Source organism: Lagopus muta, chromosome 4 (genome assembly GCF_023343835.1).
Source record: "Lagopus muta isolate bLagMut1 chromosome 4, bLagMut1 primary, whole genome shotgun sequence".
Classification (NCBI taxonomy): Eukaryota; Metazoa; Chordata; class Aves; order Galliformes; family Phasianidae; genus Lagopus; species Lagopus muta.
The window spans coordinates 64,128,620-64,144,473 of NC_064436.1; the positions used below are offsets into that span (position 1 = coordinate 64,128,620).

The 15,854-nt window shown below is 42.9% G+C and overlaps 1 protein-coding gene across 2 annotated transcripts in view; it reads left to right on the forward strand.

The window, feature by feature from the left end:
- Positions 1–11,652: 11,652 nt before the first annotated feature.
- FAM53A (family with sequence similarity 53 member A) overlaps positions 11,653–15,854 on the forward strand; it is a 65,531-nt gene continuing 61,329 nt past the window's right edge. The window contains exon 1 of one of the 2 annotated variants that reach the window (XM_048941357.1): positions 11,653–11,744. The gene's annotated coding sequence lies outside the window, so the exon portion shown is untranslated. Of the gene's footprint in view, positions 11,791–15,854 lie in introns of both variants that reach the window. The other variant, XM_048941356.1, reaches the window with a different exon arrangement.

Consider the following 15,854-nt stretch of genomic DNA (forward strand, 5'->3'; position numbering starts at 1 on the left):
AAAACTTGAAAAAAAAAAAATAATATTTGCCCATTTGTTGCTGTGGTGATGAAGGAGTGTGGAACAAAAGAGAGGTATTCCGGTTGCCCCGGGCCTGTGAACAAACAGAATCAGAGAGAGTTGGTGAGAATGTGCTGTTAGCTGTAACCAGAGAAGGCGGCAGTCAGCCACTGTTGCCTGCCTGCAAAGTCTTCCTAACCCCCTCTTTCATGCTTGCCCTAGCAAAATGGCACTGTCTGAAGCTGGATGACAAAGAACACCAACAGCTGGACTTGCATTGTGCCAGACCAGACTTGGCCCATAAATTAAGCAAACTGAAATCTAGCCTCACTCCCTTCAAGGTATTCGTTTTCCTAACTTCATCGATAACCTGGTGTGAGCAGATCTGAAGCAGAATGTTATCTTGGTGCTGCCCAGGACTTGCGGGCAGGCTGGAGGGGGAAGACAGCATGCTGACTCCCATAGATAACAGGTGGAATGTAGCAGTGGCTGCTTCTGTGTGCTCTGACTTCTGGGCACAGCTCTCCAGTGCTGCTGGGCCCGTTGCCGTCCCCTGCACCTTCATGCTGGCCTGGACAAATGCATGCAAATGAAATCTGAGGCATTTCACAACACCCAGGATCTGACATCACTGAAAAAATGTATAGAAAACCATATCTCTATGCATTTGTGTTGATAATGAGGCACAGTGCTGCTTCACTGGTGCAGTATAGGCTCAGAAATTAATTGTAACTGTTGATTCTCAATGGGTGCATGCACAATTGGCATGAAAAGTGCATCTTCTATAAATCCCTCTTCAAATATGTGGAAGTGATGGGTTTAATTTAAAACCCTGGCTGGTGTAAAAGAAAAGAAAAGCAAAATAGAAGAACCCAAATCAGTCATTGTACCTCAGCCCTGTTTATGTTAGATACACATTTTTTAATTTGCTGCCATAAAGTCAGAAATAAGAGCTCAGTGCTAAGCCTACCTAGCCTGTAAGGATTCAAGAAGCTGTTAGATCCCTATGAGAAATTATTTCCCCTGCTTCAACCTCTATTTGTTTGTCTGCAGGAACCCAGAAGATAATGCAACCTTCAGCTCAAGTCCAAGCTCACGGCTGAAGGATGCCTAAGCACAGTGTTTTGGGGGCAGTGTTACAGCCCTCACCAGGTAGAATGGGGTTTTGATGAACCGAAAGGATGGTTGGTTAAAAATGTGCCCCAATTTAATGCAGTTGATGTAGTTTTAAATACAAAGCTTGTCAATATAAATATCAGAGTATCTGGCTTATAGAAGTCAGAGATGGAAAAATACCAAATAGGGCTCTGCAAGGGCTGAACATAGTCCCTCCTACCAGAGGACAGGCTCTCATCTTGCATTGTTCTTTCTTCCATTAACTTGATCTTTGATCTCAGTTCCTGTTAGAAATAACTGTAAACAGTGGTGATGTTCTAGGCCATTAACCAGATGTACAAGCAAGGGAGATCCCTGCTACTAATAGACCATCTGAAAAAAAAAGACACAAGAGTTATGCTTAAGAATAACAACAATATTTCCCAGAAAAGAAGGCACAGCACTTTCATTTCCTGCAGGATCCATCTGCCATGTCTGAAGCAAATCAGACTGCTGGAAATGTGGTTCACATCACCCTTTCCGAATCACAGTCCAGGCATCCACAGCCACACTAGCTTTTTATTTTAACAAGTGTTCAGCTCACCTAAATTGATAATTTGGTACCCATCGAGTTCTTGATTGAGAATAAACTTGAATTACAGATATTTCAGATGTAGATTCTGTAACAGGGTGTTGTCACAGCTTTCATGTAGCCTCAATTTTGGATGGTCCCATATGGAGCCAGGAGTTAGGCTCAGTGATCCTCATTGGTCCCTTCCAACTCAGAATATTATATGATTCTGTTCTGTGATCCTACGATTCTATGATCCAGTCACTGCAGAGTTTGAATTCTGAAGCTTCCTGCCCCGTGCAGGAGATATGCTGAGTAATTCCTGGAGCATTGCTTGTGCTGTGGAAAAACTCCCTTCTCAGATGGAAGTAATCTGGAAATCCTTCCAAAAAAAGATCAGGTGGAGCCCAGGCTGCTGGTGCTCAGATACAGCAGAAGCACTGTAAAAGTGCATATCTTAGTTCATAACATCTTCCGCTCATCTGACCTCTAAATAAATGAATACAGGAAATATTCTTTGGAAGTGGTGGAGTCACTGTCCCTGGAGGTGTTCAAGAGCTGTGGAGATGTGGCACTGAGGGATGTGGTCAGTGGGTTTGGTGGGGATGGGCGGGGGCTGGATTGGTGATCTTAGTGGCCACCCTTCATGATTCTGTGATTCTGGGTGAGGAAGGAACATCAGAAAAAAAAGCTCAGTTTTACTTTTAGCTATCATAGTTGAGTAATTTTGTAGAGCACGAGAGGCAATATAAATAAAGGTACTACGTGTAGAACAAACAGATGAGAGATTTATATTGTATGTATTTTGTATATCCATTATTTATAGGCTTTTGTTAAAGCATTATTTAGCCCTATTCACAATCTTGAGTATTTAAAAGATGAAAAGCCTAGCACTGGAAAAATCATGCAGAGAATGCAGAGAAGTAGATCTGTTTCAAATGTACTCTCAAGTACTGCTGGGGAGCTGTTATGAATAACAGACTGTGGCACTTCCTATTGTTTTATTTTGGTCCTGTTTTAGAGACTTCAGAACGATGTCATAACAGTGTAAAACTTGTCATGGACACACATTAAAAGCTGAACACAAAGAGAAGACCTTTGATAACAAATATTTGGATATTTAGAGGGGTAATTCAATAACGAGAGAAAACGCTGAATTAAAGACATTTTTAGAGCTACATGCATGTCTCAGAAATCCTACCTCTCTTCAGACAGGCACATACTGAACTGCAATCGAATTACTACGTCCAGCTCTGCACTTTCAATCATTCATCCAATTTATAGGGGTCTTTTTGTCTTGAATTAAGCAAAATATGAGCCCAACAGGAAATTAAGCGACCAAGCAAAATCAGGAAATTCACTCAAGTGGCTTAGGCAGTGAAATGCCACTGCTATCTTCAAACTAAAACTCCAAAGAGAAAAGGTTGAACTGCAGTCAGATTTATTTTCAAAGTGGCTAATGTGCTTTTAATTTGTACAGGGTTGGTAACCAGGAGAAAAACAGGCAGAGCCTTACATTGATGTTGTGAGGTTTGCTTTGCATTTCTTTTTTCACATGAGGCCTTAACATACATATATATATAATTAGTTTTAAAATGCACCACTTGTAAAAAATAATTAGAGCAGCTATCCTAATTACAAAGTTTGAAATACTCGTTTTAAATGAAGTACCTGCTGCCTTCAGAACATTAAAATGATCTGAAACAGGAAACAGATTCTAAAACTGCACTTCTTCTTCCTCAGAGAACATACTTGATGATTGCTCTCTTGGGGAGAGGGAAATTCTTTCAGCTGTTTACAGTGACCTCTCTGCATTTTGGATCTGCAGATCTGTATGTGGAATATTTTAACTGATTTTTTTTGGCAAGCAAAAATCTTTAGTTTACAGAAAATACATCCTCGTCTCCCTCCCCCCATCTCCAAGCTCCTAAAACAATTTCTTGCCATCTAATCACAGTGTATAGGAACTACAGGGATAGTTATGCTAGACACTGTACAGCATAGGTTAAACATACAGTCCTTGCCTGAAGAAGTGCCAAAATAAAGATGAGGCAGGCAGCCAGCAGAGAACTGGAAAGACTGTGCATGATGGTCAGCTTGGTTAGAAGTGTCTTCAGCACATCATTGCAGGCTTCACCGAGCTTCTGTCAGAGCAAAGTTGGAGGGGTTATGGGAGGAGATAAATCCCTAACCTCAGGGTTAGAGGAGTTGTTCTGAAGCCCTAAGACTGCCACAGGAGAAAGCCAAGAGATGTGCAATCGTAGCTTAATAAAGAGACAGAGGTTCAGTGGCTGATCCTTGTTATGGGTTCTGGTGGCCCTCACTGTGTTAGATAAATTACAATTTGAAATCACAGACATTTCTTTCGGTTGTGATTGTAAACATGCACTGCTGCTGATTTAGCAATGTATTGTGCTCATTATCAATTTAAGCTAAGTCATGAGAAGCTTCAATAGCTTCAAGACACCAGGGAGCTTCTGTGGTTTCCATGTTTGGGTCTGGAAGGTCTCACTTTGCTCTTCCTCAATCCAGTATCTATATAGGAATCTTCCTGCTCAGTCCTTTCTGCAAGTAAGGCTCTGTCACAGCCTTCAATACACCTGCAATGATCCTGGGTCAGCACTAAAATAATGCCTATAATCAAATCTCCTGTCCTTAGCCAATAGTATCAGAGAAGAGGGACAAATAATAGCTTCCCAGTTTCCTATTCTCAATGTACAGACTCCAGTGCATGCCATCTGTGTCTGTCCATGCATATCTGTATTCACAGTAATACATTTAAAACCAGTTGGACAACTTCATCTGAATTTGGTAAAGAGGTAGAGGCCTCAAACAGGATTAAGGTTGTAGAAAATTTATGGAAGTAGCCAACCGAACAGAAGACACCCCACAAGTGTTCCCACTGAAGATAAACCTACATAATCAGCTCCCACAGTATTAGACATAGAGAACACAGAAAAAAAGCTTGTGAGGTTTTATACCAATCCCAGCTGCAGAAAAAGATTCAGTCAGGACTTGCATCTTCGTCAGTCAGCCTTGAAACACATCCAAAGACACCAGGTTTCATTAAAACAGGCCTGTTTACTAGCTCAAATATTATCTGCTCCCTTCTTCAGAGGCATCCTAGATGGCTCACAGCTTGAAACAAAGAACAGTTAAAGTGGGTGCTTTGAAGTGATGGGGAAACCCCTCTTTCAACAGGACTGATGGATGTATGTTGCTCCCCTTCACAGGGTTCATTGTGGGTCAGGATGAGATTTCCCTCCCAGCTGGAGGAACAGAGACACGAAGGTTCATTTGTCTTTTTTTTCTGCCCTTTCTCTACAGCCATCGGCCTGGCTGACCTTCTGAATCATTCAGACCATCGTAAAAGCCTCAGGCAAAAGCGATAACTCTTGTTTGCTGCTTGTGAAACACAGGTTAGTCTCCTGAGAATTAAAATACTTCAGTTTAATTGAAACCTTTAGGTTTAATAAATGGGCTTATTTGCTAAAATATAAAGATCTGAGGTGAGCAGAGGTCACACGAGGTGATCGCATGGAGCAGTGACTGGGGGGCCTGAGGGGCAAAAGCTGCCTTTGCTTTAGTAAAAGATAGACAGAGGTGGAACGGGCTACAAAGGGCTTTGAATGGAAGACAGACAGCATGCATTTGACACGAGAAAAACAAAGACAACAGACAGTTGGAAGGAGAAAGTTGGTATGGCCAAAGGACGTGGTCAGACAACCACTGCAGAACCATTTTGAATGGATATGAATGATAAGATTGTATTAGTCAAGTAAAAACGGAGAGAAAATGAAAAGTTCTGTTTGAGTCACAGTGAGCTCAATCTGTCAGCTATGTACTGGGGATGGGATTTCTGAGAGACAGGCTACAATTTCAGTTTGAGTAGCGGAGGCAGGTCTGGGAGTATGAGTAGAAACGTCACATTTGAATTGTCATCTGCAAGGGAAATTATCTAGAAATACACGATGTAGAAGAAAACCCATATACCTGATGATTAGCATGCACAAATTCATGTGAAGAATCCATGTTTAAAATCCTAGGTATATATCACTTTGCTCTATGCTAAATGCATATGAAAATGTATCCCTAAATCCCTAGTTCGATTTGGTGCTTAAAACAACTCCTTCTTTATTTAACCACAACAGATTGAAGAATGAGATAAAGTGAAATACTGTTTTGAGACCACTTTGTCTTCCAGTAAGGTTTCATGTTTGGAAGGTCTCAGCTCAGAGGCACTAAGGCCTGTCACAATACTACCTACCTCTGTACATCTTCCACCGCTCCTTGGCAGATTTTGAGGTAGAAGATAAGAAAACCATGCAAAACATGCAAAACTATGCAAGTATAAACAATTCTTACACTAAGCAAATGGTCATCCAGCATGTTTCTGAAGGATCATGACTTTGTTACTTGCTGCCTTAGATTTCTGGATAAGTTATAACGAAAAAAAGTTAAGTACCAGAACTGTGCTTACTACTGTCTTCTTCGAAACAAAACAGCAATAAAAACACCAAAAACAAATGCACTCATTAAAAATGTGGAAAAGGCTCCTACAGAAATTCTGTATGTCGATATATGTTGTATGATATGTTGCACAGAGTATGCTTTAACTAACAATGCTCAGTAATCTTATTTGTGCGCTGGCAATTGGCATTCTTTATGCATCATACTGGAAATCACAAGAGTATGCAACAGATTTGTAAACCCTGCCCTGACAGAACATACTCTAATTGTATGAGAGAGCACTAGCAGTTCTCAGAGCTGCACCAAGGTACATGTAACTTCTGCATTTTAGCTGTCCTTGGCTTTGCTCAAGGAGAAATGAGTTGGGGGAAAGTTTTGGGCTGAGAAAAGGTGCAGTCAAGAGGTGAGTAAGACATTTTGTAAAGCAAGCAAGTATATGGTCTTGGAAGGTCTATGAAGGAAGTGTCATGTATTGGTTTTGCAAGAAAAGAACAAGGCATTTGGAAATTCATGTAGGAGGGACTAGAAACCTGAGTAGGCAGAAGACGCTTTGGCTGAACTCTTAGCAATTTAGAGTTCTCATGAGTGGGACCATTCCTAGGAGACTGAAGTGAAAAGCAAAACAGTGCTATATTGGCTCAGTACTTGGAGCTTGATTTGCCCTTTCTGAAATCCTATGGCTAATTCAGACCCTGGAAAATGGAGTATATCCTGGCCAGATGGCTCAGTTTAAGAAAAGGAAGGCAACTGTGTAGCTGCAATAGCAGGTAATAGAGCTGAAAGGCTGGTATAGGAAAAGTCGGCTGTATACATGGGGCATAGGATGGAGTCACCCTTCCATGAAATCCAATAAAACCTGATCTGGTCATGATTAACTCAGCATTTTAAAAATCCTTTTAAGAGTTCACAAAGAACATAATGTCTAGCCAACTTGTAGCGGTATATGAGATCCCTGATTCCAATGTCCCAGGATGTCAGCTCTCTGCTTGTTTCCGATTTTGATGCTGAACACTCCTTTCCTTCTCAGTTCCAGCTTATTTATTTAGCATCCTTACTGCTTTATCTCATTTATAATGAACCCACAAACATAAATAAGGAAAAGTTTCTTACACGGAAAACTGATCTGTTAGAGCAGTCTGAGCAAGGTTAACATGAAAACCACCAACTGATACATGCAATTAGTGGCTGAACTTCCTCTTGTGCCCAGAATCTGTACGCTCAGCTGTGAAACTCATAAACAGAGAGAATGGAGAAGTGTATTTCCACCTTTGATGAAAATCAGCCATGCTCAAGCACCCTCTTTAAACATACAAGACACCTCAGAACCTCGACTCCTGTAACTATTCCACATCGGACTCTGGAGTCAGACCAGTTTTTTCTTCTTTACTCCCTTGTGTGGGAATGTCATGGGCTGAGAAATGGAATTCACATTGCCTGCTTGCTCCTGAGGTCAACGGGAAAATGACCCTGATAGAAACAGGATCAGTGAAGGATTTTATTAGATCTGGAATGTTTCTGAGAGGCCTTCATAAATTTGTATTCTGAGACAGAGGCCCCTTTTCCGTTTTACATAGTTTATGTGGAAACAGATGAATAACTAAGAGTGATTACTAAAGGAAGACAAATATCACAACTTGGGGTAAATTTACCCGAGACTTGATATCAGTATCCCAACTTACTTCTTTGTGTTGCTTTTAAAACTCTTTGTAAGATCACTATACATAGTAAAGAAACCAACTTTTGGCTTAGTAATGCTGTGCTAAGTAAAAATTGGTTTACAAAGCACCTTTCAACCAACTTGAACCAGAGCGTTGGAAGTGTTTATTTTAACCTTATGAGCAGCTCTGCACTGTAGGGTGTTAGATACTTTTCATACTTTAATTCTTTAAAGCAATATCTAGACCAAATAGTTGCTTGGCTCTTCATCTACAACTAATTACAAAACAAAAATAATTTTTTAAAAAGAACTAAGCTGCATAGTCTCCTCCATTTCCATTCTTGAACTTAAATGGTAATTTGTCTAGATTGGCATGAGCTTACTACCACATATATATAGCATTAAGGTCTAGTTGTTTTTGCCTGAGAGGCAAAGTCAATGGGCCACACATGCCTACCCGTGTATTATGACTAAGAAAGGAAAAACATTCCCCTTTGTTCCTGAATAACAGGTCCTACAAGCTAGATAGATCTAGGAGATGGGGGCTTAAGAGGAACTGCTATTCCTATTTCTATATAGAAGTCACAAAGGACCAAACTCAACCTATTATCTGTACATATGCTGAAGACTTGTATATGCTTACTTTAGCACTTAGGTGCATGAAGTAACCACCAGACTGATACCTTGAGCAATCATACCACACATCTGTTTCCCCAGGTGAAAACTTTCTCCCAGGGGTCATTCTGATTGTCTTGTTGCACTTATTTTGGCCCATACTTTATTGTAAAGTTATTTTTGTGTCACTACCGCTTTAGGTGTTTTGTTTTCTTAAATTTAGAAACGTGTCTACATTCGTGTCCCACTGTTGTGTTAGAAACAGATGTCACTTCCTGGAGACGCACAGTTGATTGAACAGACACTGACCACTTTAACATGTAGTAACATGTTTGTAATTAGATATTCTAAAGTGCTAAAATGCTAAAGACAATCACTATTAGAACTTCTTGAGAAGGAAATTTAGGTAGTATTTACCACGATCTGAAGGACAGCTTGGATCCTTGACAGAGCTTTACTTTTGAGTATAAAAGACTACAGTTTCATACTGAATGATGTTGATTAAAGCTCCCACCTGCCTTCTCTCAGACAAGATCATCCACTCCTGTCTTTCATGCTAGCCCACTAGTTTTGTTGACCCTTGTAGTTGTACGTAAATAGCACATGAAGTAAGTTTGGGATGCAACCAACTGATCAGAGTAATTAGCACCCCTGTAATATCATCAGTTTAGGGCTCAACTTCCCACCTGTTTTACAGTTGGAGCTGAATGCAGCTCCACCCCAAAAGAACAGAGTATCAGCCATTGTCACAATGGAAGAACAGTTGATAAAGCTGGAGAAAAAAATGATTAAATAAAAAAGGTGATTAAAAAAAAATGAGGGGACAAATTACAGTAAAGCATTATGGAAGATGGGATAGAATACTGGAGTCTGTAAGGTAATTTAATTACTGTGTGGTTTATCTAAGTTGAAAGTCTCCAGCTGACTGCTGGGGGAAAGCAGCTGTAGCCCCTTTCACATGCCTCCCCCATGGCCACATGATTGGCTGTAAGTAAACTGTTGCAATCAAGAAGCAGTTCAGTTTCAGAAGCAAAAGATCTGTCTGGTTTTACCTTACTTACAGCAGAAATACCACAGGAGGCTGTGGGAAAGTGTTTTAAGTAAGGGTAACTATGAAAATCGTTAAACTTGTAGGTAAGGGAAAACCAATTTTACATCAAAATCTCTCACCTCAGCTGTTAAACTACAGTGGAATAGTTAGATATAATAGTTGTGAAAGATGAAACTGTTGTGACTTGATTTTTTATTTTTTTTTTAAAGAAAAGAATAAATTGTTAATTCTAAGTTTGGATAAGGATTTAGCAATGAAATACTTGGAGGATAATTTGTTTTCCATGGTGAATTCTGTGTACAAAACTGATTACAGAATGGAGCCAAATCTCTGCCAAAGATACGGATAGGATCGCGAAAGCAGATGAGCTACAATTTCCCATGCACTAGAATTCACAACAAGGCCAGAAGCAAAATGAGCACAAGCAGAAAGTATTTCAAGAGCCAGGACTGAACTATGGGAGAAAGCTGTGCCTTTCTCTGCGAACCTTTAATCTCTTGAAAGATCTTTCTAAAGAGAGGTAAGCGTTGATATTCCAGAGAACTAGTACGCTAATTTAAATATTCACTTTATAATTTGTGAAAGGTATCTTGGAAAACTATCTGAAAAGATTTCAGACTAAGGTTCACCGGAATAAAATTGCAAATGCTCTCAAGAAAAGGGGGTATTGAAGGAGGTTGTGAAAAAAGAAAAATAATGGACAATAAGGAGCACAACCTGGCAATGCTGTTTCAAGTGGAATTGGTTTTAATGTAATGGTCTCCTAGACTTAAAATTCTACAAGGGTGGTAAGGCTCTGGCACAGGTTGCCCAGAGAGGTGGTGGATGCCCCATCTCTGGAGGCACTCAAGGTCAGGCTGGAGGGGCTCTGAGCACCTGATGGAGCTGCAGGTGTCCCTGTTCATTGCAGGGGAGTTGGACTAGGTGGCCTTTATGGGTCCCTTCCAACTCAATTCTATGACTGTGAAATAAGAATGTCACAAGTACAGTTTTGATTTGAATTCTGCATTCCTAGCTTCAGATACCTACTGCAATGTGGTCTCATACTTTATAAAAACCCTACAGGATAACGGGGTAAAGTCATTTGAAAAAAAAAAACACAAAAAACACCACCTTTTGTGTCATAGGAAAGGTGTTGAAATGAAACATGACGTGGAAAATCTAAAGGACAGGTTGCAGAAGGCTGAAATAACAGACGCTTGTTATAGGGATGCCAAGAGCTCGTTAGTAGTCACCGTTAATAAAAAATACCCGTAAGCCTGCAATGTTAGGCCTGTAGGCAACAGTAAATCAGGGTTTGGTTTCTCAGAATGGTAGGGATTATGCACCCACATAAAGCAGCCTCTGCCCTGACAAGCGTACAGCGTAATTGCTGTCCAAACACATCCCACTTCCTCGCTGCGATTGACTCATAACTGCTTTTGAAAAACTCCCATAGGAATATTTCTTGCAGGATAACAAGCGGCTTGATTTTTTTATTTTATTTTTCTGGCTTCCATCTTGAGAGACGGCAGAAGATGGCCCCAGCCAGGCGAGACCCCCGGGGAGCCGCACCTGAGGCGCTCCCTGCGCGAGGCGGGGAGCAGACAGAGGGCAGTGCAGCCCCAGCGCTGTGCTGCCTGAGCGGCCGGGAAGAGCCGGCTGTGAGGAAGGCAAGCAAAGAGCCGGATCCGGCGAGGGGAAACCGCGGCGGCGGGCTGGAGGAACTTTAAGTGGCACGTTCGCGTCCTACTCCGGTACCCAGGAACTCTCAATTTAGTGAGACCCCCGTGCCGCCGCCGCAAACAGCCTAGGCAAGAGCAGCGCCTTCCGCCCGTCCTGAGGTAATCCCCTCATTGCCGCTACTGCGCACGCCCAGAAGGGACGGGCCGAGGCCGCATGGCCCCGCGTCCTCCTTGCGGCCCCATCCGGGAACGCGATGACGTCATCGCCCCCGGGCGAGGAGCGCGACCCTCTCTCTGCACAAGCGCGCCTCCGTACGCTCCCCAGGCTCGCCAATGAGAGCAGGCGGGCGCTACGCCTCCTGGGGGCTGTAGTCTGCCGCGTCCCCGCCGACCCCACGGCTGTACGGCCCTGCGGGGCACGGGTCCGCCTCCAGCCTCTTGTGGGCGGGGCCAGCGCTCATCGCGGCCCAATAGCGGGGCGGGTGAAAGGTCGGCGGGCGGGTGCTACAACCAATGGGAGCATGTGGGAGCCGGGCGGGGGCGGAGCCAGCTGTGTTTTGTTCAATTGCCATTGAGAAGCCTAGTCCATACGCGGAGGGGAGGCGGCCCGTGCGGGCTCAGGTACCGGCCGTTGGGTTCGGCGGCGGCGGGGAGGCCGCGGGCCCGGGTGAGAGGGCAATGGGTAAACGGCGGTCCTCGGCGATAGCGATTGGGAGCTGCCGTGCGGTGGGAGCGGGGCGGGCGGTGAGGCTGAGGTTCCTTCGTGGAGCTGTGGTAACGGCTGTGTGTGTGCGGGGAGGGCACCCGGGGCTGCCCTTCCCTGCGGCGGCCTCCTGCGTGAGGACGCGTGTGGCGGTGGGGCTGCGGCTCGAGCTGAGCCTGGCTCCATTTTCCGCCGTTACAGGGAGAGTTGGGATGGCAGCAGCCCTGCTAAGAGCAGGAAAAAAAAATAAAGCAAACATACGTAATAACATTTTTTTTTTTTTTTTAAAAAAAAGCACCCTGAAATCCTCACGAAAATACTTCATTGGCGTTCGGAATCTCTACAAGGATTTGGCAGGCGCTTAAAATCATCAGGTCGCGGGCCGGGTATTTAGGAGCTCTCCAGGCCTTTGTGCAGGCGTGGGGCTGCTCCCTGGGGTTGCTTCCATCCCCAAGCAGCCTCGGGCAGCTCGGTTCCGAATGACGGCCTCAGCGTAACGGGCTGAAGCGTCAGACCCGCTCCTAAACGGGCTCTTTGTGCTGTGCCAGCTTTTCTCAGGGCTTTGTTCTGGTTGTTTGGCTTGCCAAACGCTCCTGCAGCCTGCACGCAGGATTCCATAAGAGTGGTTTCTGGGGATTTGAGGTAGCCCGGGTTGGCATTGCGTCACTTCTCTCTTAGCAGACAGAATCATAGAATGGCCAGGGTTGGAAAGGATCTCAAGGATGATAAATCTCCAACCCCCTGCCACATGCAGGGCCACCAACCTCCGCATTTAATACTAGACCAGGCTGCCCAGGGCCCCATCCAATCTGGCCTTGAACACTTCTAGGGATGGGGCATTCCAGATAACTGGAAGTTGAGTGCCTTTCTCTTTAGGTGAGGCCCACGTCCTCCATAAGTGCTTAGAAAGTTCACGTGCTTTGTAGCAGTGCTGTTACGTAGGGGTAAGAGGCTGCTTTCAGCCCTGAGCTCAGGCCTGAGGCAGAGCTGAGCTCTGTTCTGCTTCGCTGTGCTTACATTAAATTTAGCTCCTGAGAACACTGGTTACAGCCCTTATGGTTACGCTGCCTCCGATTCATATCCTAACTGCTAGGAAATGTTTCCATCCAGGCCATTTTTGGCAAGAAGTAGAAGGTTTCTGCCTGCTGTGGTGAGCTGAAATATTTCTGGATAGGTTTTAATTGTGAATGGGCTGATTGCTTCGGGTCAGGCTTGGGGAATCTGGAGCACAATGTGTGCTGAATGGCAGAAACTTTCTAAGCAGAGCATGTGACTTGAGATCTGGCTTTTTTGGAGGTGCAATGAACGTGATATAAGAGCTTGTATCTTTACAATTATTGTGCTTCTGAAATGCCTGTGAGATGCACATTCTGAGGCAGAAAAACAATTTTTTTGGGAGCTAAAGCATGCATCCTGATCAGCTTTACATTAGGTGGTTTCCATGTGGTTAACGTGGAATTGCTAACTAAAAAGTATGTTTGCTACTCATTTATTTTGAATTTCTGAGAAATGCTATTAATGTCAGTATTCTTAATCATCCCTCATTTTAGTCAGTAGCAAGGCTCTTTGGCACATGGAAGTGCATGCTGGCTGTTAGATAGAAACTGAAAATGATCTACGAGATTCTTCCCTAATGATACTCTTCCAGGCCACCTTGTGCTGTGGCCATCTGCCTGTCCTCCAGCAGCCTGTATCTGCTGATGTGCAACTCACTGTTATTGTATCTTAACTTGAAAATTAAAGTTAGTTAAGTGACTGTAAAGAAGTGTCTTAGATTGGGCATTGTAAATTTCAGTATTTCCTCTTGAAAGCTGTTTAATGCAGGGTACTGTGATTGGGAAGAATGAGGAGGCTGAAAGAAGAAATATCTTTATTTGCAACGTTTGTGTTAAAATCTTTAGAAGCTTAATGCGTGGCATAAAGCTGAATTTATGAAAATACACTGGGCTGAGAATTGGAAAGTTGAGCTTTCAGGTTACTTTAGTTTATTACATTAATTGTTTTATTTTAAAGTGGTATGTGGGGCTGATTCTTTCCTATAAGAATTCCTTGAGAGTCTGGTAACCATTATTGTGGCTCCCTTGTTTTAGTCCTGACCCCTTTTCCCTTCTCTCTCCTTTCTCCCCCTTCCTCTGTTGCCTCCCCCAATCTGCATTCCTTTGTGCTATCGGTGATGATGGCAGTTCTAGTCACCTCCTGTGGTTTGATAGATTATTCCCTTTAGAAACATGTGTACTTAAAACTTTCCAAACATGATTCTTTTTTTCTGCTCCCACACTTTTTTGATGATGGTTTTGAGTTTTGTTTGTAGAATTTGACCTTTCTGTTTTTGCTTTGAATTTGCATAAATAGCAGTGAGAAATCTTGTTAAACCTTTAATGGAAAGTATTAGTTCTTATATTGTTGTTTACATTTCTTTTTGCATAGTTGGGAGGTGATAATATACACAGCAATTTTGCCTTTTGGCAGCACTGAGGCACTTCCCTGCAAGCATACAAGTCATTTTCTTTTAGCAGGAAACTTTGTTTGCTTGAAATTTTTATTTCTCTAAAGTAAATTTGGGCTATTTTTAAATTACTACATTTGTCATCTGTTGTTCATGGGCTACGCAAGTGTAAAACCTAAAATCAAGAGAATTGTCAGCATTCTAATATTAATCTTCTCTACTGTTGTTTTTTTTTCTTGAGTCAATCAGTTCATGCAAGTAATGTCATCAACAAGCTGGCAAGGAAGTCACAACTGTCAGTGTTCTGTAGTGGGCAGAAATAACTTGTGAAGGCCGTGTTTCTGTGAATCGCTTGCTCGGGGTGAGGCAGCAGGCAGGGCTGTTGCTAAATACGTTATCTGGGTTATGGCTCTTGGTTTCCTGACAGCAGTATTCTTTCATGCAAGCAGCTGAAGATCTCGCTTTAGAATATACAGAAAGTTTCTTTACTGTATATAAAGAAGACTTACTGAATTGCAAAACCGGAATAATGCAGCTAGCTTTGCACTGCTTGTATTTGTGTTATGTTGTTGAAACCCTGTCCGTCACATGTGTAGTGCTTACTGGTGCTAGTGGTAAGAGCAAGGGTTCTGATTACCTAATGTTAGCATCATTGCTCTGAATTTGGCATGGCAACGTTGGCTGAAGACCTGTGAAAATGAACCTCCAGTATTTTAGTGCAGGGAAGAATACTTGCCATGGTATGTCAGATTGCAGGCCCAGAGCTTTGGGGCGCACAAAGAACCTCACCCAATGCCAGAGGTGGTGATTGCCATTCGATGTGTGTGTGGGTACAGATAGAGCTAAGGGTGTGAAACCAAGCTGCCTTTTGCTAGAGCTGTCATTAGAAGTGTTTGCAGAACTGTCTCAGAACAGTCGGAAATGCACGTTGTTGCAGGAAAGGCATCTGAGATGGAAGAAAGCAGCTTTTGCTGAGCTTTAAAATTGGAACCCAGCTGGTTCAGGAAACGGTTGGTGGAATGGCTGCAGCAGCAGCAGTGTCTGCACCTTTACTTTTGTGCTGATGTCTGTGATTTGGGAAGACAGGACATGAGTTCCTCTTTCCTGAAGAAAACTTGTTTCTCCTTGTTAGCCCAGGCAGTTGGCTTGCTGCTACTTCTTAGTGCATTTAAAACTTACAGGTTTGTGGAACATCACAACTATAATTCAGAGATTTCTATATTAATGCCAGAGTGAGTTAACTGCTTAAAACCAAACAAGAACCATTACTGTCCTAATGGGACCTCATAGGACAGGGCTGTGGCTCCTCTTCTACTGTCACCTTCCCTAGAGCCAAGAACAGGAATAATAGGAGCTTCTGTTGGTGCTATATTAACTTTAGGTCTCTAATTTGCATCTCAAATAACGTTGTGAACAGCTTTAATGCCTTTGAGGGGTTTGGGAGGTTTTTAAAATTTGTATGGTAAGTGTGCTTTTCAGTCTAATTGGGCAGCTCATATTATTATGGCATGTTTAATTCTTTTCTGTGCAGTTTGTGTTGAGGTAAATGGTACTATGTTCTTCCTTCACCTACTCTGCACCC